Source organism: Schistocerca cancellata, chromosome 4, assembly GCF_023864275.1.
Source record: "Schistocerca cancellata isolate TAMUIC-IGC-003103 chromosome 4, iqSchCanc2.1, whole genome shotgun sequence".
NCBI classification, from domain to species: domain Eukaryota; kingdom Metazoa; phylum Arthropoda; class Insecta; order Orthoptera; family Acrididae; genus Schistocerca; species Schistocerca cancellata.
Genome location: NC_064629.1, coordinates 551,672,282 through 551,698,923, shown reverse-complemented (window position 1 = coordinate 551,698,923; position 26,642 = coordinate 551,672,282).

Sequence of the window (26,642 nt, the reverse complement as noted above, 5' to 3'; positions counted from 1 at the left end):
CTGTTGTACAGTTTTAGACCATTATGTAGCATACTGTTCTGTGTTTTGGACTTGTTTTTCCAATTTAAGTACAAGTAGTGGCTGGATCTAGTTGTATGGTCATGTATTGAGCTGTTTGTAGCATACAGATGAATATTTTTCTTTACATACATTACAGCCTGGAAAATGTATTCACTTGGGACAGTCAGAATTTCTAGTTTTTTGAATAAATCAGTACAATCGACCCTTTTGCTGCTATTTGTTACTATCTGTACAGCTCTTTTCTATACCTAGAAGACAGACTGAATATTCCCATCACTTGTTCCCCAAAACATGAGTCCATAACTGAGGATTGAATGTATGAATCCAAAATATGTCATTTTGAGACATGAAATATTGCACACTCGTGCAAGTAGTCGTAGAGCATAACATGATGTGGATAGTCTCTTTGTTAAAGCTTTTACATGTTCTGTCCGTTTCAGCTGACAATCTACCTTCAACCCCAAAAATTTGGCATCCATTACACATTCTATTACATCATCATTAATTGTTAATTTACCATTATTGTGTCTTTTATTCAACTTGAAGTACATACAATTTGTGAATTCAAACGTTTTTGCTCTGTGTTTACTGTTCCCCGTTTGATAATACTCCAGGCTGCTTTGCTTTTGTTTTCTGTCTGCAATAGTATTTTATGGTTTGCGAGTTTTTTAGCACCTAGTAGTACCTTTCTGTAGATTCTCTTGTAGTTTTTATAAAATTGCAAAAAGGCTGGGGCAGTCTGTCTATTTTTGATTGAAGCGAGATACCTAAGAGTTGCCGAGGATTTTTGGATACCTCTGGTTATTGATATATTTTTTTCTGAATTTGCAGTAGTATGCAAAGTTTTGGGGAATGCTTTCTCAACAGCTGTCAGTGTGCAAACCATTCAACGAAACATCATCGATATGGGCTTTCGGAGGCGAAGGCCCACTCGTGTACCCTTGATGACTGCACGACACGAAGTATTACGCCTCGCCGGGGTCCGTCAGCACCGACATTGATCTGTTGATGACTGGAAGCATGTTGCCTTGTCGGACGAGTATCGTTTCAAATTGTATCGAGCGGGTGGACGTGTACGGGTATGGAGACAAACTCATTAATCCATGGATCCTGCATATTAGCAGGGGACTGTTCAAGCTGGTGGAGGCTCTGTAATGGTGTGGGGCATGTGCAGTTGGAGTAATATGGGACCGCTGATATGTCTAGATACGATTCTGACAGATGAGACGTACGTAAACATCCCTCTGATCACCTGCATCCATTCATGTCCATTGTACATTCCGACGAACTTAGGAAATTCCAGCCGGACAATGCAACACCCCACACACCCAGAATTGCTACAGAGTGGCTCCAGGCTCACTCTTTTGAGCTTAAAAACTTCCGCTGACCACCAGACTCCTCAGATATGAACCTCATTGAACATATCTGGGATGCCTAGCAACATGCTGTTCAGAAAAGATCTCCACCTCTTGTACTCTTACTGATTTATGGACAGCCCTGCAGGATTCATGGTATCAGTACCCTCCAGCACTACTTCAGACATTAGTCGAGTCCCTGCTACGTCGTGTAGCCGCACTTCTGCGTGCTCGCGCGGACTGTACACGATATTAGGCAGGTGTACCAGTTTCTCTGGCTGTTCTGTGTGAAAGAAGGGTTCTGGAGTTGAATGAAAATTCAAGGCGAAAGGATATCAGTGATACGATTTGGTGATGACATTGCTGTTCTGAGTGAAAGTGAAGAAGAATTACATGATCTGCTGAATAGAATGAACAGTCTAGTGGGTACAGAATATGAACTGAAAGTAAATCAAAGAAAGACTAAAGTAATGAGAAGTAGCAGAAATGAGTGCCGCGAGAAACTCAACATCAAGATTTATGGTCCCGAAGTTAAGTAATTGTACGACTTAGGCAGCAAAATAACCAATGACAGATGAAGCGAGGAGGACATGAAATGCAGATTAGCACTAGCAAAAAGGGCATTCCGGGCCAAGAGAAGTCTACTAGTATCAAACATAGGCCTTAATTTGAGGAATAAATTTCTGGCAATGTATGTTTGGAGCGTAGCATTGTATGAGAGTGATACGTGGACTGTGAGAAAACTGGAACACAATTAAAGCATTTGAAATGTGATACTACAGACGAATGTTGAAAATTAGGTAAGGAATAAGGAGGTCGTGCGTAGAATCAGAGGGAAAGGACTATATGAAAAACACTGACAGGGAGAAGAGAAAGGATGATAGGACATCTGCTAAGCCACGAGGCAATGACTTCCATGGTACTAGGAGGAGCTGTAGAGGGCAAAAACTGTAGAGGATAACAGAGATTGGAATACATACAGGTTGCAAGTGCTAGTCTGAGATGAAGAGGTTGGCACAGGAGAGAAATTCGTGGCAACCGCATCAAACCAGTTAGAAGACTGATGACTCAAAAAAAAAGTGTACCCACATTCTAATGTATCATTACTTGATGATTTGGCATGTCTTCACACAAAGTGTAATGACACAAAAATATCAGACACTGGCTATAGTAGGAGGAGGTACAATACTTATGAACATTGGTCAATATGTTGTGGGATAGAATAGGCCAGGAACGTTTATTTATCGATACAAACAGTATGTATGAGAGCTCCAGGCAGCACACTCTGCATTTAACACCGACCAGAAATCAGGAACACTAACTTTATGTTACAACAAATACTTGACAGAATAATCCAAGAGTAGTTTCAGATATGTCCACCACAGATCGCCTCTATCCATATTGCAAAATACAAGTCACTCGGATTCACCACACTTGTACACTTAAAGATACTTGACAGAGGTACATGTTAGTAGATGGATAATAGGTGCATGAGTGCATTTTGTTAGTGAAGGTTACATGCATCAGTACCAATCATATATTCAGAGGCAAACCTATTGCTATACTAATTGATTTACAATCCCCTGGCGATAATCCTCCTCTAACCTATTGTTCTGTTAAGTAGTTTTCCATGTAACCCCCTCTCCCACCTCTTCTCTCCTTAGCCGGCCGGGGTGGCCGAGAGGTTCTAGGCGCTACAGTCTGGAGCCGCGCGACTGCTATGCTCGCAGGTTCGAATCCTGCCTCGGGCATGGATGTGTGACATGTCCTTACGTTAGTTAGGTTTAAGTAGTTCTAAGTTCTAGGGGACTGATGACCTCAGAAGTTAAATCCCATAGTTCTCAGAGCCATTTTTTTTCTCTCCTTAACCTATTTTTCTGTTCCATGTCACCCCCTCTTAACCTATTGTTCCCATTGACCTACTGTTTCACATAACCTATTGTTCGCTTCTGAACCACATTTTTGTCACCGCCTCCCACCTCCTCTTAACGTTTTGTGTCGTTTTCCCCACTCCCCCTTCTCCTCTGGGAAATCCCCCAATCTTCCTCCCTCCTCTCCCATCTCAGAACGAAACTATTGGTGGAAAATCGCTCTGTCTGTGCTGACTTATTTGTGTGGAAGGACATCATGTTTATCTTTGGAAATTATAAGTGTTAATGTGTTGGAAAATTATTTTGAAATTGGCAGGAAGAAGCACTGTGTGCGCTCACCTTGATGTGCAGGGATCAACTGAGCTAGAGCACAATGACATCACCAGAGGACAGCCTCACCCCCACCCCTCGTCTCTTTCCCACTCGCCTCGCCACCAGCATCGAAACTGCTGTCAAGTCCTCACTGCCAGAACCATGCACTGGACTCGAGCCACCTCAGCAGCTGCTGGACTGTACTAATTCCCCTGAACAAAAGCATCCTTTTGGTACCAGACACACTACCTGCCATGCTCTCTCTTCCTCTCTCTCTCTCTCTCTCTCTCCCCTCCTTCTCCTTCTCTCTCCCTCTCTTCTGTGTCTCAAGTGGCTATTTCTTGTTTTTTGTGAATCAATGTGTACAAACATACACAGACCAAGATGTTCCCCCCAACCCCTCCTACCCTCATGCAGATCTGGCGCTGATAGTCGGTTTATCTCTTTGTTCTCTTGCTTCTGGTGCTACAGAAACCAGTAGCGAATGGAACAAAGGTATTTCAGAAGAACTATGTAGACTATGTAGGTAGCGTCTGTCATGTGTCACCAGAAACCATACTAACCCCTTCTTACTCCTGGACACAGTAGCGGATGCCTGGAAAACTCGCAGCCCTTTTGAAAATGCTTTGTTGTGGATGTCCTGGAAATAGGTCTCCCACTCTATCAAATTGATTGACTAATTAATTAAATAGATACCCTCTGTGTGGGACAGTTTTTCCTTTCATCTTATTGGTGGATACTAGGACTGGTATATGTGGCAGGAAATTCCTAGATTCGATCGCGCAACCGCTCAGTTTCCAAATCCTACTCTTCCCCTTTCCAGATTATTTCCCTAACTCCAACTGGTGGATAGTGACACAGTTAGGTTTTTTGTCAGAAAGTCCATTATGTGGGAGATAGCTGAAAATTTAAAACTTCAGCTCAGTTGTGCCATGTCCTTAAACAATTTGTTGGAAGGATTGGATAGGTGTGTGCTCACAGTACCACATTTGGAAACAGTAAACTGATCAATCGGAGGCTTGCTGGTGTGGCCGAGCAGTTCTAGGCGCTTCAGTCTGGAACCGCGCGACCTCTACGGTCGCAGGTTCGAATCCTGCCTCGGGCATGGATGTTTGTGATGTCCTTAGGTTAGTTAGGTTTAATCAGTTCTCAGTTCTAGGCGACTGATGACCTCTGATGTTAAGTCCCATAGTGCTCAGAGCCATTTGAACCATTTGGTCAATCGGAAATATGACGTCTCGATTGGAAGTGGTGCTGTATAAAACGATGGCTGGAATTTCAAATTTCGGTGGAAACTTATGCCATCACGGTTGTGGAATTCCCGACATCTATAGGTCTGCTAACCGTTTTATTTTTATTTTTATGAAGCACTATAGAATTCCTAAGTTCGTTCTCTCTGGAGAAGAACAAGGAGAACGATGGTCCACTGTGTGATGGGGTAGTAATGACAACAAATACCACTGCAAGACAGAGATGTACTGAGAAGCACTAAACACATAAACAACAGTCCATTCCATAGTAGCTGGCAGAGTTAGATGTCAGGTATCACATGAAGTTCTGTAGGACACTGCCACCCATTGATAGCTGCACACCGTAATCTTTACCTCTCTCACATCACCTGTTGATTGTCACTCTTCAAAATAACCTCTTTTAATAACCTTTGAGAGGAGTGAGATCTACAATAAACTGTTTTTTACTTATCTTCTTTTCTCGTAGTTGGTTCCAGTTCTTCACGCCTAGGGGTTGATTCTTGAGGCTGAAATTTTTGACTTTATAGATTTTCATTGTTTCAATTGGCGCAATAACTACTCAAGAATTGCCTGTTTTTATCTTGATTTTTATTTTTTCATATTTTTCTATCTCACACTGTCTTTACAATTTCCACTTCATTATCAAAAATTATATTGTTATTGCCAAACATAAAAACACGTCCGATCACATCAGAGGCAAGCCCCACAACTACCTCATTCTGTGGTACTAACAATATTCCAGAGAGTTTCCAAACTTTCTTGTCAAATGAATATCCACCAATTTATGTCATTATTTTATAAATGAACAGAGAAATAAATTTAATAAACATCGTCAGATTGCGCAATTAATAACAGGAATTTTAAGTGTGTCGAATATTTCGTAATTTCAAATGTTTCTAAAAGAAGAGTAATTTTAGCTGTACATATAGAGCTAGTACATATCGATTGTGATAAAAAAGTAAAGAAATGTCTTTTATACATTTTAGCCTGAAATATGATACATCGTAAACAAAAGCATATGAAATTTTTCTAGTTACACATCTGAGATAATATTAACCAGTTTAAAAGGTAGAAAGTTAAGTAAAGGTAATGTTCGAGGAGGGTGTCCCTTTAAACGCTCATGTCCTGGATGCTCAATGGTCGGAGAGACTGCCACCGTGATCGCCAAGCTGTCAATCGATCGATTTAGAACGAAGAGAAAATCGTCGAGCACAAACACTTGCCATTTTGAGTCTTCAAGAATCTCGATGTAAAAATCAGAGAATACTCCCAACACACACGATCGCGAAGGCTGATCAACGCATAATGAGTATTAGTTGGCTATTCACCCACCCAGAGTGTGACATATGGTTGCCGTTAGGTCAACTGCATGCTCGTATCCTTCTTGACCCTTTTAGGAATCTCAGTGGCACCTAGCACCTTTGTAAGGTGGCTATAATTTCGCACCTTACAAGCATTCATCCACATACTTTGCCATGAACTACAACCACAATTAGATATCATTTGATAAGCTGTACATCGTATATATGAATATTTAAAGGAGACTGACATTGTCACATACGTCTTGTAAATAATAGTTAACGCTTATTGCATGAAAGGTGACGGAGTGTCTTTATTATAAAAACGGCATAATGAATGATTGCCTATACTAGTAGCGATTGGAACGCCAGTGGAGATGAAATGGCAGATGGAGTATATCATATACTTTTTTGTTGTTAGTGGTAAGCTGACCACATTCCAGACAGAACCACATCACACTGCATGAATCATATGACAATATTGTGTACTTATGGCAGAGCAACACCTTCTTCATATTCAGAGTGCATGCAATAGGGCAGCCACCTTGAGGGCGCCATTTGTGCCAGGTGCACGGCTTGTATCGTGTGAAGATATACCTATGCATTTCTCACTGTATGATGTGGCAGCCGCTGCTCTATTCTTGTAGGTGAAAGCGACCAACTCCCTCGCAGTACATGAGACGACAGCGCTGAGACTTGTGACATCTGACCGACCAGTGTGGTGCTTGCTGACTGCAGGGCAGTGGTGGCCAGGGTGGACTCGTCTTTTACCATGGTGTAGCAGTGGCGCAGATGGGGGATGGCATGGGGGAGATGGTGCGGAGATGGAGAGCGATCACTTTCCCTCCATGGTGTTGGTTTAAATACGTAAAGGGAAAACAAGTGTCCATTGCGCATTTTTCATGTTTTCTGTCATTTTAACATGTGTCACATGAGATGTGCTTGCAGTGCTGTAACAACAGAGAACTAGCATTGGGAATCGGAACTTCTATACTCTACTTCGAATTAGGTTATCGAATTGGTAATATGTGTGCAAACTGCATATGCGCTTGGTAGTCACAGGACGATGTTGACGTAACTAACTGGAGAAAGTTATCGGCTGCGGCATAGATGATGCCAGTCGGCGTGTAGAGTCATAGGACACTGTGGTTTATCGTTTACAAGGAACTATATCGGAATCTGGAATCGCGTCATGTCATGCGGAGCACGGCACACTACAAGTGGAAGGTCTGCTGAGACTATGAAGGCTACACTGGCTATGGAATGTCAGAACCGTTCTATCGCATTCCTCTGACACAATATGATTCAGTCCTGTTCTAAAATTAGACTATGTTTAAGTGTGGATCACTTGGCCATGGGGTCTTGGTGGGGCAGGAGGGTAATATGCAGTCGCGCCCGGATCGTTTGCGCAACACTGGAGGCACTCGGCGAGTCGGGTTGCAGTACTCGGCTGTGGCCTGGGCGATGTGGAGCAACTCCAGCCTCCAGTAGGCATCTCGTGGCTGTTAGCATTGGGAGGGGGGGGGGGGGGGGGAAAGCGTTCCTCTTGCCTCCCTGTTATTTGTTTAAATAAAGGTACAAGCTGGAGACCCAAACTTAGAGTTAGTAGAAGCAATGATAATACACACCTCTGAGTGAGCTGAGGAAAACATGGCAAGTAGGTCATCAGACAGGCCTGGACCTACATAAACATCCTTTTCCTCAGATATCATAATGCCAGTATCCCAGAACTTGCATTCCGACGTTATAGGGCCTGTCCCAGTACCTCAATTTTGGGCTAGTAAGGCAAAATTCTACACGTTATCAATAGCCTGACAGGGCTGAGGTGAACTGTGAGCCAGTGTCAGTATCCCAAGTCAGTCAGCATGACAATGCGTCATCTCAAGCCTGGGACAGTGTGCCGGAATTCTACAGTGTTCTAAATAGACTGACAGTTCTGAACTCGACTGTCAGTATGTCCCCGGTCAACATGTTCGGCCGTCATCGTGTATTCCAGGTCAGCCATGTTGGATTCTGGCGTTTAGTTAGGCTGGTGCACGTATTCCAAATCTTGGATTGTGATGTCAAAGAGCGAGGGCCAGTAGTCCAAATCAGCCAGCATGACAATGTGCAATCTTACATTTTCCACCAGTTTTTTTACTTGGGACCACAGCACTTGAAACATCCTAGCGCAGTTGGCCAATTATGTGAATTTCCCGCCAAAATTTTCCGTTTCCGACCAAAATTTTAATTTCCCACTATTTTATCTATAGGGCTATTGACTTTTGTCAGAGAGTGTGGGACTGGTGGTGGTGAAATCCCATAATTCATCGATGACGTCATCGATGACATCATCGGTGACATACACTGTCCTCTCCTTGTTATCCTATTGTCTCTTACCACGCTTACACAATTTTTTGCGCCTATTGTCAATATGAGCAATGCCGGACAGGGTGTGAGTCTTGCAACTACAGGCAAATTAACTGAAGTTCCATAAAGCCTTGTACTTCACTAGCTCTGCTTACTTTAAATACATCATTGAGACAATTATAGTAATGCTTTAGACTCTCAGCTCATATTCTGCTGCCCGCAAATTCCTACACAAACGAAAAATGGTCACTCCTACCCCAGAAAAGAAGAATGGACATCGTGAGTCACCTGTGATTTGATAAGTAGCAAAATGTTCGTCAAGCTGCATGCAGTACTCCATCATTTTTCTTGTTTTTCATTAAAAGGGCGGAGGGGGAAAGCAGTACCTGCCCACCAGGATTTTGTGTTTCAGTCGTTGTTTGTTTCTGAGCTTGTTGTGCTTTCACCAATCTGGTTACGCCTTCAGACAAGATTCGTATTTGATAGCTCTATAACTAAATAAGTTCAGTGAATTGTTGACATTCGGAAGCCGCCTTTACGTATAAAATTTAAATCATTTCAATAATAGAGATAACAAGTTTAGGAATACAGTTAGAATAATGCAAAAATGAAATGTAGACACTTTTCTGCTGCTGGCTGTTTCTAGGAAAGAAAAATATCAGTTAGTTCCACCCACAATGAAAGACATGTTGATTAATTTACTATGCAGAGATGTTGAATGTCCTTGCGTGAATCCAAGTAGTCACTAATCTCATTCTCCTCATCAAAAATATCTGTTGTGTCCGTTGGTATAACGAGGTGGAAGAATACTCTACAAGACATGGAACATCACTGAAGCTTTAAAAATAATTGTATTTATTTATAAGGTACACAGTATTAATCATACTTTGTTCCAATAGTTCTGGATTACATTATTCACTAGCAGTCATAGTAGTAGTAATGTGCTAGGTTCGTACAGTTTCGTTGCACTGCCTCCCATAAGCTCAGCATAGTCTCAGAGTAATCTAAGGGTAACCTGAGGTGGAGTTCTGAGTGCAGCAACTTAAGATGATGTTCAGTCCAATCTCAGTTGAGACAGTGAGTTGATGTGAAGTCGGTGTCCTCTTGGTGGCGCGTGGCGGAGTGGCCGCGTAGTTTAAGGCGTCATGTCACGGACTGCGCGGCCCCTCCCACCGGAGGTTCGAGTCCTCCTTCGGGCATGGGTGTGTGTGTGCAGTTCTTAGCATAGATTAGTTTAAGTCAGTTTAAGTAGGGTGTAAGTCTAGGGACCGACGACCTAAGCAGTTTGGTCCCCTAGGAATTCACACACATTTGAGCATTTTGGTGGCGTGTGCAGTGCCATTTGGCGGCGTACGACGAGCGCTCTATAGTAGCGGCTCCTGGCTGCCGGTTTAAATGTCTCTTCTGTAGAGATGTGAGCAGCGTACGATACGCCAGTTGCGGCCGACGAAGATATCGATGATTCCCGCATCACCTAATTCACAGAATACAATACGCTGTAACTTTGGTGATCAGTGATGAACCTACAATACCGATATCTGCGACAACGAAATACATCGCTTGTAATGTAAACCGTGCAGCCTCATCTGTAAAACAAGAGGGACATTCTGAAAACTAATTAAAAATTCAAGTAAGACAAGAAAAACTACAGAAACTGTTTTAGGGCGCAACAACAAATTATACGTTAAGTACTGGGCAACCTAACGAAAAACAGGGAACACATTCCATAACATACAGTATTATGTATTAAATATCTTATTGTGTATCACCTGTTAGACCACTGAAAGTGGACATGTTTCTCATTCCCAGTCTAGCAAAAAAATAAATAATAAAACAAGAAGCTTTATCTATACATATAGAAATAATGTCATGCATCAACTTCATCAAGGCTGCTGGAGACCATGAATACAAAACCATGTCAAGAGTTGTTCTTCTTGCATACCGTACACTCACGACTAACAAGAAAGAGAGGGAGGGGGTACACCAGAAGTTTACTTGCCATTTACTGATATAGGTGTAGAGTTTCCTGTGCACATTTCTGTAGTACATGCCAGTCCAGTTTGGAGATGCAGGTAACCAGAACACATTTATGTAGTATTGAAACATACATTTGCTGGAGATCCGTCGCTAAGGTGCCAGCAAAAAATATATGAAAGTCTTCACGATGTTGAGAGAATATTCCGAAACAGAGCACGTAAAATACATAAATACACTTTGCTTTTATACATTCTTCTACATCAACATCTACATCGATAGTCCGAATCCCCCCTACGGCGCGTGGCGGAGAGTACCCCATGCCAATACTAGCCACTTCCTTTCCTGTTCCACTCGCAAACGGAGCAAGGGAAAAACCTTTAATTAATTAATTAACCTATCTGGGAAGTGCCACTTCCCCCATGCCACAGCCCCCTCCCAGGTGGAAAATTCAAATTTTGTCAGATTTTTCGCCCAGTTGAACTTGGAATCAATTTTCGCGAGTGCCACGCCCACCTGGACTTGGAAGGAAATAGTTAGTCTCCACCGTGATCCTCAGCTGACCGCCAAGTCCACTTACCAACCCATGTTGGCGAACTAACATGTACTAACGTGTACTAACATGCAGTAACTTCTACTAATGTGCAGTAATGTGTACTAATGTGCACAGAGCTTGATGCAAGTGCCACACCCAGCTTACTGGAAGTTTGAATTTTGGCGGGAAAAAAGGGCAGTTTGGCTACCTCCACTAACCTACGTCATCCGACCGCAACTTCCTCCTAGGAACTGGCGGGAAAAAGACTCAGTTGACCGAACATTTGGAGGGAATTCGATTGTTCTGTGTGGAATATAGTTTAAACAATTTAGACAATGTATTGAATATATAGAAATGGTACATTATTTATTTGTAAAAAAAAATCTATTTGTGGGGGTTGGATTTCTCTTGCTCATCATTCTCAGCTGTTTGGAAGCATGTAGGTCTTGTAAGAAGCAGTTACATGAGGCAAACATGTTGCATAACCTAATGTTAGGCACTGTACTCTGGGTGTCTTAACCTAATGTTTGAGCCTTTGTTGGCACCTAATCCATTGTTCTGTTGAGTGGTTTTCATTGTCACTGCACTTAAAATATTCTACCACCATTGATACCAAATTAAGTAATTAGTTATGCTCTCCCACCATTCTCAAGTACACTTTTCGAATTTCACATGCTTTTCAACGTCATTTCTGGCGCATTCTTCTTTGTCACCCACCCCCTTAAAGTTTTGTACTGCATTTTAAATAAAAATTATGCAAATTAACTTAGTGTTCTGCACTTAACCTGCTGTTCTGCTCCATGTCACCCACTCATGCACTCCCTTCCATTAACTACTGTATCGCTAATACTACATTGATACAAAAAATTTATGCAAATTAATGAAATCGATATTCTTGACTTGTATGGGGTAGTTTTTCTTTAATTCGCAGCATCCTATTGGTTGGTGAAATCGATGGCATCTAGTTTAAACAAAAGATTACTAATAAAAAACACATCCCGCCACTCGACACCCGATGCCGCCCCCGCTGCAGCAACCGACATGAGCCACTAGGCAAGCCAGTGCGAGCCATCGCTCTCACACACCGCTGCAACTGAAAGTTCGGTCTATTTTCATGTATAAAGTTAGAATTCTTCAAGTGACATACTACGTCACAGAACTCCAAGGCTGGTCCCATTCGCGATGACCCCTAGCTGTGGTATGGTCCAACACCGAGAGAGATGTTCCAGTGCTTCCCAGAATAGCACAGGGTGCATTGTTCCCTGTGATCCTTTGGCCATTGTTTTCTGCAGACGAGACTTACAGAGGTAAAATTATTTTGCACAGATCGCTAAATTGCACTGACAGTTAAACACTGCAAAAGTTATCTACAGATCATCAAATACATACAACACTCACAAGTATATTGAACGCTGGGAACAATTTACCAGTGTAACTACAATTAAATATTACGATTGCTGCTACAGTCTGACACCAATCGATATACAGGTAATGTCTCCTCTTGATGGCTATGGTTCTGCAACGAATCTCAGTATCTATAGCAAACTCTCGCAAATTGCATAGTGTCCCAGAAATACTTAACGTGCGCTTTTGTAGGAGTTTTCGTGATGCCTTGGCTTGTACGCACGGAAATTCTTGCCGTAGCAGAACCTGTTTACGAAAATAGCGCAGAATAATGCAGCAGCCCATCCATCATGTGTTACCCTTCCTGCTTTCAACATACGCAAACGTTCTCACCCTAAAAGCCTGTGCACGCTCGTGAAAACACTGTTAATCATAAAAGCATTCTTGTTGTTTGGAAAGAGAGCACTCTCTAAGCACAGACAGGGGAAATCAGAACAATTACGCAAACAGAATTCTATGCACTACCTTACAGAAGAGAAAAAACTGGCCGCAGTTTTCGGTATCCTACAGCTATGTCCTAATGCCACAGTGGCAGATGAGTGACAGCATCCCTGCCAGAGATGGATGGTCTGCTTCAACTTGTCTTTGAACACTTGCTTTCTCAGAACTTTCCGTACATAACTTGTCTCCATCTTGTTCGAATCAGTTTGTAGACGCTCCTATGTCCCAGCACAATGGATGTCTTGTGAATGAATAGAGCATTATGATTGTATTTTGTACAGGTCACCATAGTGCATCGACAATTAAACCCTGCAAAGTGCCCTACATGTCGTAAAATACAGAAAGACTCTTACTCAATTACAATGCTCTCCCACTGAGGACAGGAGCTTGAATATTAGAGCATGAAACAGATCTCGAACCCGGCAATGTACTGTGTCAATGTAGTAAACATACATTTCCTATCCTGCGCCATACAGAATCATCCCTTTTACATCATCCGTACATATACCATGAAGACAGACAGCACCATGTATACTCCTCACAGCACTGGATATTTCGATGCGAGTTCAGCTGTCATCGACCCCCATCCGGGTGACAAGAGCGCTCTCAGCGGACCAAAGTCACTCTCAGAACGGTTCTACAAATTCGGACTCGTTTCCCCTCAGCACATACGCTTTTCTGTTTCTGGTCCGGACCTGCTTGCTTAATCACATTTCTACACACATCTCCAGAATCAGGGTTACAAGAACAAACCTATTTTCGCATGGTTCACCATAACATTATACCATTTTCGCGGTACTTCTCTATATCAAGCACACAGCAGTATCCTACCGATTGCTCACGCAACATAATCCCAAAGATATACACTGGAAATTATTTCTCTATAAAACCCGAAACTTTAGCTAGGTGGGGATGCTCTGTAAGCCACTGACTAACTAGAAACTTGTCACGTCTGCAAAGACATTTACGAGGAAACTGGAGAAAAACAGAGAAAACTGATATTTCCACTCAGGAATACCAATGCCGGTGATGTAGCAGATTCCAAACAACCCCTTTAATTTACATGGTCAACTAAGGTGCTTCTTGTGTCTAGATATCTGGTAAACATGTCTTCCGCATGCTAGATGCACATACCACAATCGATTTTCCCTCAACTAAATAAAGGCGCGAAATGTGCAGAAGCAGTCAGCAGAACAATTTACATGGGAGGGAATAACAGTCCAGTGCAAACACACATCCATATTCAATCTCAAATTTTCATGTGATCACGAAGCTATGCAACACATACTAAGTATTAGTTCCCTATTTGGCAATCTAGAGGACAACACGTTAATTCATCTATATTCCTACACTCCAACAGACATCTCCATTCTGCCAGCTCCTTCTGTTAAAGCGAAACGTGAATCACCCCCGCACAGGTCACCAGCACTGCAGGCCAAACACACACAGGTAGAATCAATCATCCTAAGAAGTCAGTCACATATATATTTTATCCCTGTACTTACAACTAAATGTTACGATCGTGGCCTCAGTTGAACGACATTCGACAATGAGCAAAGTATCGGAAATACACCCTGTTGATGGCTATGGCTCTGGAAATAGGAATATCAGTACCATTCTTATGACTTGACTTACTCTTCCCTTTGATATCACAGTACTCCATGTCAAATCCACACCTTCCATATGAATGGACATAGTCATTTCCTTTGCATAAGTCGGAACACAAACATACTTTATAAGCCTGACGTTCAAGGCAAACCTATTACACACCCCCTACTGCTAAGTATAATACTTCGTCAATAACTGATTACCTACGAAACAGAATAATACTGAGATAAAACCAGCGATGGATGGACATGTCTCATAAGTTTTTCTTGCGAGTGATAACACTGTGTCTTAGAAAGAGAGCCGTAATCGTCTCATATGTTTAGAATCCCGATCGCAACAACTACTGTATGTTACTGTCACAAGCGGTCTTGGTTCTACAGATCCACACAGGTATCCATGTTAAAAGCTACACCGGCTTTATAAATCCAGGTATGGCATTAAATACAGATGACGTGGTGTTTCTATCCAGACAAATACCGTGATGGTGATCGTAGGAATGTGTATTATCAGCACATGATACAACCTCGGGATATATATGTCCGCCGCTCGTGGTCTCGCGGTAGCGTTCTCGCTTCCAGAGCACGGGGTCCCGGGTTCGATTCCCGGCGGGGTCAGGGATTTTCACCTGCCTCGAGATGACTGGGTGTTTGTGTTGTCCTCATCATTTCATCATCATCCAGGAAAGTGGCGAAATTGGACTGAGCAAAGATCGTGTAATTGTACGGGCGCTGATAACCACGCAGTTGAGCGCCCCACAAACCAAACATCATCATCAACCTCGGGATAAAATTACCGCATTTTGAAAGTGATTCGGCTAAGGAACGTAGTATGTAAGTGGTATTTGCGACTCCCTCACACCGCCTCCAACTAGATAATTCTATACTATTTGTAGCGCATTCTGTCTCGATACCATATCAGAGGTTCTGCGATATACCCACTGAGTTATAGGCTATGACTCATTGAGAAGGAACACGAACAGTAGCAGTAGATGATGTACTAATTGAGGTCGTAAGAAGAAAAATGTACGCTAGCTTCTCAGATTTCTAGTGTTATGCTATCCACTAGAAATGATGTCCATGATTTTGAATCAGGTCTTTCCATTCGAGCACATACCTGCGTTGGATCACACCCACAAGTGAATCATATTTCTGGCACTCTCATATCTCAAAAAGAGTCACCTTCCCCAAACCTAGCTGCTACAGTAAAATTACAACGTGGTTTTAGTCACCCCCTATGCATCTTGCAACTGCTCCCATTTCTACAGCTTTCCGCGTGTGATCTTTCCAATTTAAGTCGGAACTGAGCAGAAGTCGGAGAAAGACATATCCACCACCTTCTGCAACCCGCGTAGAAATAGAACGACCTGGGTTAGTGCAACAGGACCGTGTTTTGACCATTCGGCGGAAATGCGCGCAATGTGGTACGTCTCCAACCTAGATACAGATACTACAGATCAGCGCCCATTTAAATCAATCAGCCCAACGTGCTATCATCGTTATTCTCTACCCCCCAACAGAGAGGAAAAAAAACGAACTATAAAAGCTTTTCCCATATAGAACTCACCTAGGCACCGATGCGGGCGCAATGACGCATAGCTGCGGCACGGTCCAGCACGGAGAAAGAGATTTCACAATACTTCGCAGAATAGCACAGCATGCAGCCATCTAAGCATTACTAATGGTATACACTGTCCCTCACCGAATTCACACCTCAAACTGCTGCTGCTACTGCTGCTGCATGTATGAAATGATTCTATTAAATATACAGGCACCACAGAGGCTACTTTAAAGTTTGATCACCTATACTCCAAGCGAATTATCGTATCCCACAGACTATACTAAGTCGCAAAAGATGTTCCCTCTGGTCCTGTTTAGTTGTTTCAAAGACTGTTTTCTAACACGCTTTTGTACAATGCTAAACATTTCCTTTTTTGTGCCATGACTTCGAGACCTGTGTCAGATTCTAAACTGACATTAATAAGTTCTAATCCACGGCCTTTCACAGGAAACTAGACTTTGCATGGCGTAAATCATTTTCTTACGGTGGACAGCATAACAAGCAACACATCAGCTAATTTTAAATAAAAGACAGTTACAACATAAGGAAACTGGAAGAGTTTTATGGCATTTGCATAGGTTTCCAAACTACAGTCCGAAGGTGATTCACGAGCTCTACATTTAGACGCCTCTCTCACACTGACAGAACAGCTGATGGCTCTGCGTTCCCTTTCGACTGATTCCTCATATTACATTCATGTACGCGATCACTGTTTAGCTGCTAACAACCCCCAGAAGTTGTCACCCATAAGCAAAACTCGTTCCCCAACTCAAACAAGCGTTGTCAGTCAATCATTATGTGGTAACCAATAGCGCACTAATGCACGGATGGGGTGGAAAAGACACCGCCGATTTACTGTAATAATCAGCAACACAGTTGATACTGCAAAGAATTTTAGCAGTTTTACAGTAACTCCAACACCGGCCAATGATCTGACAGCGTGTCTCCCCCAGTGTCAGTATCATAGCTAAACCACCCCTTCTCCACTCTTCAGGTATCATTGCGAATGTAGATAGATGACTGCTCAGTATGTCCATTCAGTGTTCATTCTCGAATACATAAACCATCAAAGTATACCAGACAGCGCTCTACATATTTCTAGCACTTCGAGCGTAGTCCTTAATTTACGATCTACCTCTCTGCGTATGAGAGTCAGAGAGCATTCTCACTGTCTCAGGGTAAAATTAGAAAGTGAAAGACCCTCCTCACACTGTCATTGAGCAACCCCCCCTGCAGCACCGTTACCGAATTAATCTGCAACCGATCAGAAGAAGACCACTACGCTCCCCATCCAAGTGCACGAGATTTCTCGAGATGCGACCATGTTGAGGAGCTTAGCACTCCTTATCGATGTATAGTAACAGATTTCAAAGTTCTGTGATGTAATAGGGACAGTTAAGAAGAACAAGAAACGATTGATTTTTATATGTGCTGGAGTTCCAGACAGATGGAGTTCGACGCATTTTTATGTAAATCAACCAACCTATAAACTCTAAAGTATTGTTCTAGAGTCTAGGATCGGTACCTGGAAGGTATTGGTGAGAGAGAGAACATATACACATGGACTCCTAAGGCTACAACGTTCTGCGCTTAAAACAGGCCTATAATGTTAGATCGCATGCGTTTCCAACCTATCAAACATATGGAATGCAGCGTTGTTAATATTCCATTGTGAGAAACATATTTTAAGCGCATGACATACATCCTTCTTCCTGGTTTCTCTACGATAAACTATGTTATCAAACCATTAAACGAAAAACAAACTAGCCGGCCGAAGTGGCCGTGCGGTTAAAGGCGCTGCAGTCTGGAACCGCAAGACCGCTACGGTCGCAGGTTCGAATCCTGCCTCGGGCATGGATGTTTGTGATATCTTTAGGTTAGTTAGGTTTAACTAGCTCTAAGTTCTAGGGGACTAATGACCTCAGCAGTTGAGTCCCATAGTGCTCAGAGCCATTTGAACCATTTTTTTTGAAAAACAAACCACTTCCGTAAAACACTTGCTCTGGGTGATACGAGCACAATATAGGTTTTCGGAGACGTACAGTGTCCACTGTTCACATCCGAGCACGGTTCAGGCCTGCATCAGGCCTATATAAAATTATCGTTAGTAGCGGGGGATACATCCTACAAGGAAACAGATAAACGAATAGCAGCAGCGTCCAACATGTGAAAATTACAAGTCATTCCATCACTAACTCTGTAAACAGCACATCTGTTGGGCAAATGCATACACAGGGATTGCAGCGCCTCCCAAGCTCCTATCACTAACTTAGTTGTGACGCTGAAGTCTCCATTTTACACCCAAGATGCGATAGGGGGGATCGCATAAATCAAAGTTTGTTTAGAGGAATGTATCAAATTTCATCACACATGAGATGGAAGTCCTCTGATGACAGGGTTACCGTTAACGATCACAAATAGACAGTGCTTTAAACCACATATAGAACACTTGGCTGTATACGAGTAGAACACGGGCTATGTCACACGACTTATGCATCCGGACAGAACACTGGGAAACAATTGACCTGCAGAAACTTCTCCTTCTCTAGAACGCATCAGTCAACCATTAAATCGTACCTCGTTACAATTCCATCTTAATCGATCACCTCGTGCACTCTCTGTTATCCTTTAACTCAGACGCAAGTTAGTTTAGAGATGAATGGTTCTATGTCCTTCTGAAAAGCATCAAATACAGTAGTCAACTCGCGTGTATCACTGGTACCTCATTAGACGTACAGTATAATGCTGCCTCAACGGGAGAAAATTGACTGCCTCCCTGATTCCCTTCGTTTCTATGTCGACGTTTTCCCGGAATCCTCTTGTTGCCACATACTTGTTCCCATGTACAAATTGTTCAGCACGAACTAGAAGATACGCAAGTACTTCATCAATTTCCCTGCATTTTGGTGTATATTTGGTCAATTTATACCTATTCCCTCGACATTTTTCGCAATTCTATCGATTTTATGTCAAATCTATCCCTGCGATCATGACATAACATCTCGTTCTGTGTTCTAAAATTGCTAATAAATTTAGCACAGTTGCCAACACCTAGCCCAAATCAGTGCATTAGAGCAAGAATTTCTGTGCGTACAAGCTGAGGTATCACGAAAACTCCTACTAAAGTACACGTTAAGTATTTCTGGGACACTATGCAATTTGCGAGAGGTCGCTATAGATACCGAGATTCGCTGCAGAACCACAGTCGTCAAGAGGAGACATTACCTATACATCGATCGGTGTCAGACTGTAGCAGCAATCGTAATATTTAATTGTAGTTACACTGGTAAATTGTTCCTGGCTTTCAATATACTTGTGAGTGTTGTATGTATTTGATGATCTGTAGATTACTTTTGCAGTGCTTAACTGTCAGCGCAATTTAGCGATCTGTGCAAAATAATTTTACTTCTGAAAGTCTCATCTGCAGAAAACAATGGCGAAAGTATCACTGGGAACAGTGCACCCTGTGCTATTCTGGGAGGCTTTGAAACATCTCTCTCAGTGCTGAACTATATCATAGCTATGCGTCATCACGAATGGGACCAGCCTTGGAGTTATGTGACGTCAGTATAACACTCGAAGGATTCTAACTGTATATACGAAAATAGACCCAACTTTCACCTGCAGCAGTGTGTGAGAGCAATGGCTCGCACTGGCTTGCCTCCGGCAGTGGCTTACGCAGCAGCTGTGGAGGGGGCGGCATCTGGTGTTGAGTGGCGGCATGTGTCTTTTATTAGTAATCTTTTGTTTAAACTATATTCCATCGATTTCAACAACCAATAGGATGCTGTGAATAAAAAAACTACCCCATACATGTGAAGAATATCGATTTAATTAATTTGCATAAATTGTTTATATCAATGTAGTGTGAGCGGTACAGTAATTAATTGATCACTTTAATTAAGTATTCAATCAAATTGATAAGAGTGAGAGGGGGGCCTATTCCAATAACTCAGCCCTGAAAGTGTACCTGTAGCAGTGAGGGGGGGGGGAGGTTGGGGAAGGGTTAAGCGGTGCTGGGGGGCAAGAGGTTAAGTGCCTGTCAATTAAAAGGCAATGGAGGTGACATGGAAAAGCTCTTAACAGAATAATAAATTAACTCAGACCTGAAAGTGTACCTGTAGCAGCGAGGGGGGAGGGGGTTGTGGGAGGTGGAGGGGGTGGGAGGGGACAATAGGTTAAGTGCAGCAACATGGAAAACCACTTAGCAGAACAATAAGGTTAGGTACCTGTCAGTCAAAGGAGAAAAATAGGTCTGCCCCTGAGTGCATACCTACCCATGATGTAGGCAACCTACACTAACAAAATGCGCCAGAAACAGCTTAGTCCCCCTACTCACACACACACACACACACACACACACACACACACACACACACACACACACAGCTGAGGTCAGTGGAACATTTGTAAACAGGAAAGACGACACAGCCCGATCGTAATTTGTAAAGGACGTTTCAGGTTATCCTTTGTTGATAGTTTCTCTGAAACTACAGTACACAGTTAGTATTCTCTCGAATAGCCACTCAAGTAACACCTATTACAAATTATCAGATGCTTTTTGCAGTATTGGTAAGTCTTGACAAAACAGATAAAGCTGAATTAATATTTATTTGACTTCTTAAGTAATAGAACCCAGTACGTTGTCCTCGATGGCGAGTGTTCATCGGAGGTGAGGGTATCATCTGGAGTGCCCCAGGGAAGTGTCGCAGGTCCGCTGCTGTTTTCTATTTGCATAAATGATCTTTTAGATAGGGTGGATAGCAATGTGCGGCTGTTTGCTGATGATACTGTGGTGTACAGGAAGTTGTCGTCGTTGAGTGACTGTAGGAGGATACAAGATGATTTGAACAGGATTTGTGATTGGTGTAAAGAATGGCAGCTAACTCTAAATATAGATAAATGTAAATAATGCAGATGAATAGGAAAAAGAATCCTGTAATGTTTGAATACTCCATTAGTAGTGTAGCGCTTGACACAGTCACGTCAATTAAATATTTGAGCGTAACACTGCAGAGCGATATGAAGTGGGACAAGCATGTAATGGAAGTTGTGGGGAAGGCGGATAGTCGTCTTCGGTTCATTGGTAGAATTTTGGGAAGATGTGGTTCATCTGTAAAGGAGACCGCTTATAAAACACTAATACGACCTATTCTTGAGTACTGCTCGAGCGTTTGGGATCCCTATCAAGTCGGATTGCGGGATGACATAGAAGCAATTCAGAGGCGGGCTGCTAGATTTGTTACTGGTAGGTTTGATCATCACGCGAGTGTTACGGAAATGCTTCAGGAACTTGGGTGGGAGTCTCTAGAGGAAATGAGGCGTTCTTTTCGTGAATCGCTACTGAGGAAATTTAGAGAACCAGAATTTGAGGCTGACTGAAGTACAATTTTACTACCGCCAACTTACATTTCGCTGAAAGACCACAATGATAAGATAAGAGAGGCTGGGGCTCGTACAGAGGAATATAGGCAGTCATTTTTCCCTCGTTCTGTTTGGGAGTGGAACAGGGAGAGAAGATGCTAGTTGTGGTACGAGGTACCTCCGCCGCGCACCGTATGGTGGATTGCGCAGTATGTATGTAGATGTAGATGTAGACGTATTGTGCCTTCGTAAGGCATGCCTGCTAATAGTACCTTTTCCGCGCGGGATTAGCCGAGCGGTTTAGGGCGCTGCAGTCATGGGCTGTATGGCTGGTCCCGGCGGAGGTTCGAGTCCTCCCTTGGGCATGGGTATGTGTGTTTGTCCTTGGGATAATTTAGGTTAAGTAGTGTGTAAGCTTAGGGACTGATGACCTTAGCAGTTAAGTCCCATAAGATTTCATACACATTTGAACATTTTTGAATAGTACCTTTTTTTTCTTCCAGTTTCACGGTAATGTGGAATCCAATAACGTTCTCGATTTAGCAATGATGAAATATGAAGAACGTCGAAATCACCTACTTCTCCTGAGGACGTACATATGTGCCATTTGTTAGTTGATTTCCTTGACATTCATTCGAATGATATCGACATTACTTTTGAAATTGTGGATACATTAGAAGAAATAGAAAATAAATGTGCTATTCCACGAATTGTGGTTCGGACGACGTCAGTTGTGCCAGTAAGAGGTCTGAAGAAGAATACCTTCCAAGCCTAAAAAAATATGTACTGCAACAGCTTTCAGCGACAAAGAAAAGGCAGTGAAATATTGGTTAAACGAAGGAGGGAAAAAACGCTTGAAGTTACGCAGTGTGCAAAGGCGTTTTCGTTTCGAAAAATCGGAGCGTGAACTGTAAAAATGGAAGAATGAATTACATGAAGTAAGAAATGAGCGCCAAACGGAAACCCGAAACCATCTGAATGAAAAACTATATTTGGAACCGCTCGTGAGTGGCTATGCACCGTTACCTATGCAGACCTACGAGACTGGGCCCTCCGAATTGCATCTGACATGAAGATTGCTAATTTACAGGCTTCGTCGTCCTGGCTACGCAGGTTCAAGGAATCGTACAGAATAGGAGGTCGCAAAATTACCAAGTTTACGTCACGTAAACGTGTAGAGCAGCTGCCAGTGATAGTGCTATAGAGAAATTCATAGCTGACGTAAAGACGAAACTTGCTGCTATCCCCACAACTGCTGTTTATAACGCTGATCACTCAGGTTTCGTGAAAGAACTGAGTGCACACCGCACTTCATCATTTCGGCATTTCGGGGTGAAAAAAAGAAGCAGTCGGTTGCCCAATCAATGAATGCATTGACACATTCATATACGATAATGCCAGTGATAAGTATGAGTGGTATACCGTTTCCGCAGCTGTATATGTGTCTTCAAGAACCGCAAGGCAAAATAGGGCCAAAAATAAAAAATGGACTGTTTAGTTGCAAAAATCTTGTAATCGAAGTATCAAAATCTTGAAAAATGGGAAAGAATAATTTTCAGCATTTTGTTCGAAACGTATTCCTACCATCTGCATAAATTAATTCATTGCTTTTGTTGGATTCATGGTCTGGACATAACGACGCCTCTGTTTTTGTGGTGGACGACGAAAAAAATGTAGATGTAATGTGGATTCCGTCTGGAACTTCTAGTGCGATTCAACCTCTCGATAAAGAATTTTTTCGACAGTGGAACGCATTTTTCAGTAAATTATCGGCAACATAATTCTCATTTCAGGTTTATCAGCGGAACAGTGTTCTTAAGCTCCAGACCTTTGTGCATTATCAGTTTTCTTCGCCACGCTTTTCGAAGTATGACTGGTATGCAGCGCAATATGCAGAACAACGGCCAGGACCATTTCTGACTCCATCCCAGTTCTGTCTAAATAAAACAAGTGGTTAATGCTAAGTGCCTGAATGCAAAAATGGTTCAAATGGCTCTGAGCACTATGGGACTTAACTTCTAAGGTCATCAGTCCCCTAGAACTTAGAACTACTTAAACCTAACTAACCTAAGGACATCACAAACATCCATGCCCGAGGCAGGATTCGAACCTGCGACCGTAGCAGTCGCGCGGTTCCGGACTGCCTGAATGCATCAGTTTCTTCTTTGTCCGGTGTGCCTGGTGCAAGAAAAATGTTTGTTTTTGTCATTCAATAACACTTCGCAGTTTTGTGAAGACTGCAGGGAATAAACAAAGAACTGTTTCACTGATAGTCAAATGTACAACATTCAAACATTATTATAAGGAGTGGCCTACAGGAATTGTTATAAAATGTAGTACTGCAAGACACATTTCATTTCAACAAATTACAAGTCCTCATTGACCGAAGTCGTCTGTGGCATCAAATACTGCCATGATTTTATTTTCTATGCTAGCCACTTTTATCAGAATTACATGTGCAAGGATTGAACTGTCGATATGGAGTTATTCAAAAAATGTTCCTATAATTTAAGCCAGGTTTTCACCGGAGCAGACAAGCTAACGAGCACGAGCAAAAGAGTATTGTCTGGTGTACACGGTAGGCTTCTTGCAGGACGCCACTGCAACTAATTACGTGTCCCAAACCTTCCCCAGATAATTAACCGGATAATGGAGACCTGCAGTTTAATGAGGAATCCGGAGCACATGTCTTTCGTGGGCACTCCAACATTTGTGAAAAGTAAATGCTCAGTTAAAGATCATAGCGAAAAAGTTGTGACCTGAACGGGATTTGATCCCACGCTCTCTGGATCACAAAGCACGCGTTTCGCCACTAGACCATTTTTGTTTCAGAAAAAAAAACAAAAAAAACAAAAAAAATTTACCATTTGACCTCACATGCGTAGTGGGAACGCTAGCTGTGTCACCTCGATGTCGGTAATTAGTGTTATGTTTATAAATTTCCGCTCAGTGGTAATGAGAAGCCAGGGAAAAATCGCAGCCGACATACAAGGAAAATTTTGGAACGCTGCTAAGGAGAGATGGAAGTGCAATTCCGTGTAAAGTGCACGATCTCCACGCATGTCACGCTTCCATACAAAGTGAGACACTTAAATTATTCCTTCCCTGCGCCATTTTGTATACTCTTGTCAAGAACAGTGCGCTCGCCATGCAAAATAATCCTCACTGAATAGCAAAGTTTCGCATTGTGGCCCTAACAAGATAGAGTTGTACTCTGTATGCCGAATATTAGCTCCAAAAAATTAAAACTAGTAACACCGTGTTCATAGGCAATATTCGCTACCTCATGTTCTCTTCCGTTCCCTCTAGTATCAACGATTGTACCCATACACAAGCGAATGGTAATGAATTTTCTGCAAATGCTCATTCACACGTGTTCGCTTCCGTTCACTCCACTGTAATCCAGATTTTTGGTGCAAAATTGGTGTCTGTGAACTCCGGATAATTACGCTACGCGTCGCTGCGTCGAGTGTTCCGCCAAGTCGCGCGCTAGGTGGGCAGGGCTGTACAAACCGGTGTTATAAGCTGTTCTTCGCGCGGCAAAAATGTGTCACTTCAACATTTTTTACAAAATACTTGCAGTGTCTCTTAGCAGCTAAAATTTTTGCAGTGCATTTCTTTCGTTGTCTTCTTCCTGTGTAAAAAATTTCAAGGTATCTTTCGACAAGTCTTATTGGGCCATTCCCTTGTTAGACAACAGTGCAAGCAGACACAACGCTCTTCTGTAACGAGGCTACACGTAGTAAATCCACCTAGGAATGACACAAAAACGCCTTTCAGGCTACAAAATTAGCGTAAAGGAATGCTCTGAAGGCATGAACTTAAAATATTAGGCCAGCCAAGACCGCTGACAGGCTCACAAAACGGAAGCACATTCGGTGACCTATATGCAGGGAATCACATGACTTTCCTTACAATCACTTTCAGAGTTAGATCATTCCATCTGCATCGTGAGTACTGATAGAAGGTCAGCTCTGCTAGTTGCAGGGTGCAAACAATGAAGTATCTACAATAGTAGGTACACAGGGCACGTTGAAGCAAAATGAGTGACAGCAATCATATCAACAATGAGTCGTGAGATTTCCCAACTCCCATGTGAGATAGGCCAGTTGCCCCATGTATAAAATGGTGGAATCAAATTTTTGCACGAAATTCAAAATTTTGGTGGGGAATTCAAAAATAGCCCAAATGTGCCACTGTGGAAGTAAGGTTGTTGTTGTCCTAAGTATAAATTGGCAGGTAATTCAAAATGATGTATTGTCATGCTAGCTGACTTGTAATGCTGGGACAGTCTTACTATGACATCAGAAAACAACATAGCGGCTCAAGATGGCCGACCTGGATAAAATATGGCTTACTCAAGATGGTCGACCTGGAATTCTGGTGCAGCCTTGCTATGAAATCAGAATACAAGACAGAAATGCAAGATTGCCGATCTGGAACACTGGGGGAGAAAATCCAATACTCTGAATACTAGGACAGGCTCTATGACATCAGAATCCTAGTTCTGGAATATTGGCACTATGACATCTGAGACAATGAATGTTTGTGTAGGTCAAGCCTGCCTGCTAACTGCTTGACTTGTTTTCCTCAGTTGCTGTTTAGTCAGAGGTGTGTGGTGACTGCTTCTATTAACTCTATGTTTGGGTCTTTCAACTTTATGCGTTAAACACCACACCAGGAGCAAAAATCTCTCACTCAGAGGTGTATAATTACTTACAGAATCTCTGCAGGCTGCTTCTCCTAACTCCAAATCCTCTAACTCGCCCTGGAGTTACACTGGTGACAGCTCTGTGGACAGAAACGTCACATGCACACTGTTGATTCAGACACCTCATACATAGTGGAGGATAGCGCTGCACCCATCCTCTCGTCCTAAGTTTAACCTCACATGTGCTACGTTTAAAACAATTGCAGGGAGTAGGATAGTAGGAATTCACCTTTGTTGAAACGAACAAATACCAGGTAAGAGGGTAGCTCCCTTTCAACAACAGCCAATGTTTGAGAAGTGCATCCATGGCCACTAAGAGCTCAATAAAAATGGCACTAAATATGAAAACTCCTGTACATTAAGCCAAGCGACAGGAAATGAGTAACAGCAGTGGGAATGAAGGAGAAATACTGGGATTAAGAAGTATTAGAGAGTTGCTCCAGCCAAGTCTACTCATTAGGAAATGTGGCAGGATGGCTACTACTGAGGAGCACAGGAGAGTTGCTCCAGCCCAGTCTACTCAGTAGGGAATGGGACAGCTAGTGAGAAGCACCAATAAACTATAAGTCACCATGTATACATACATTCTGGA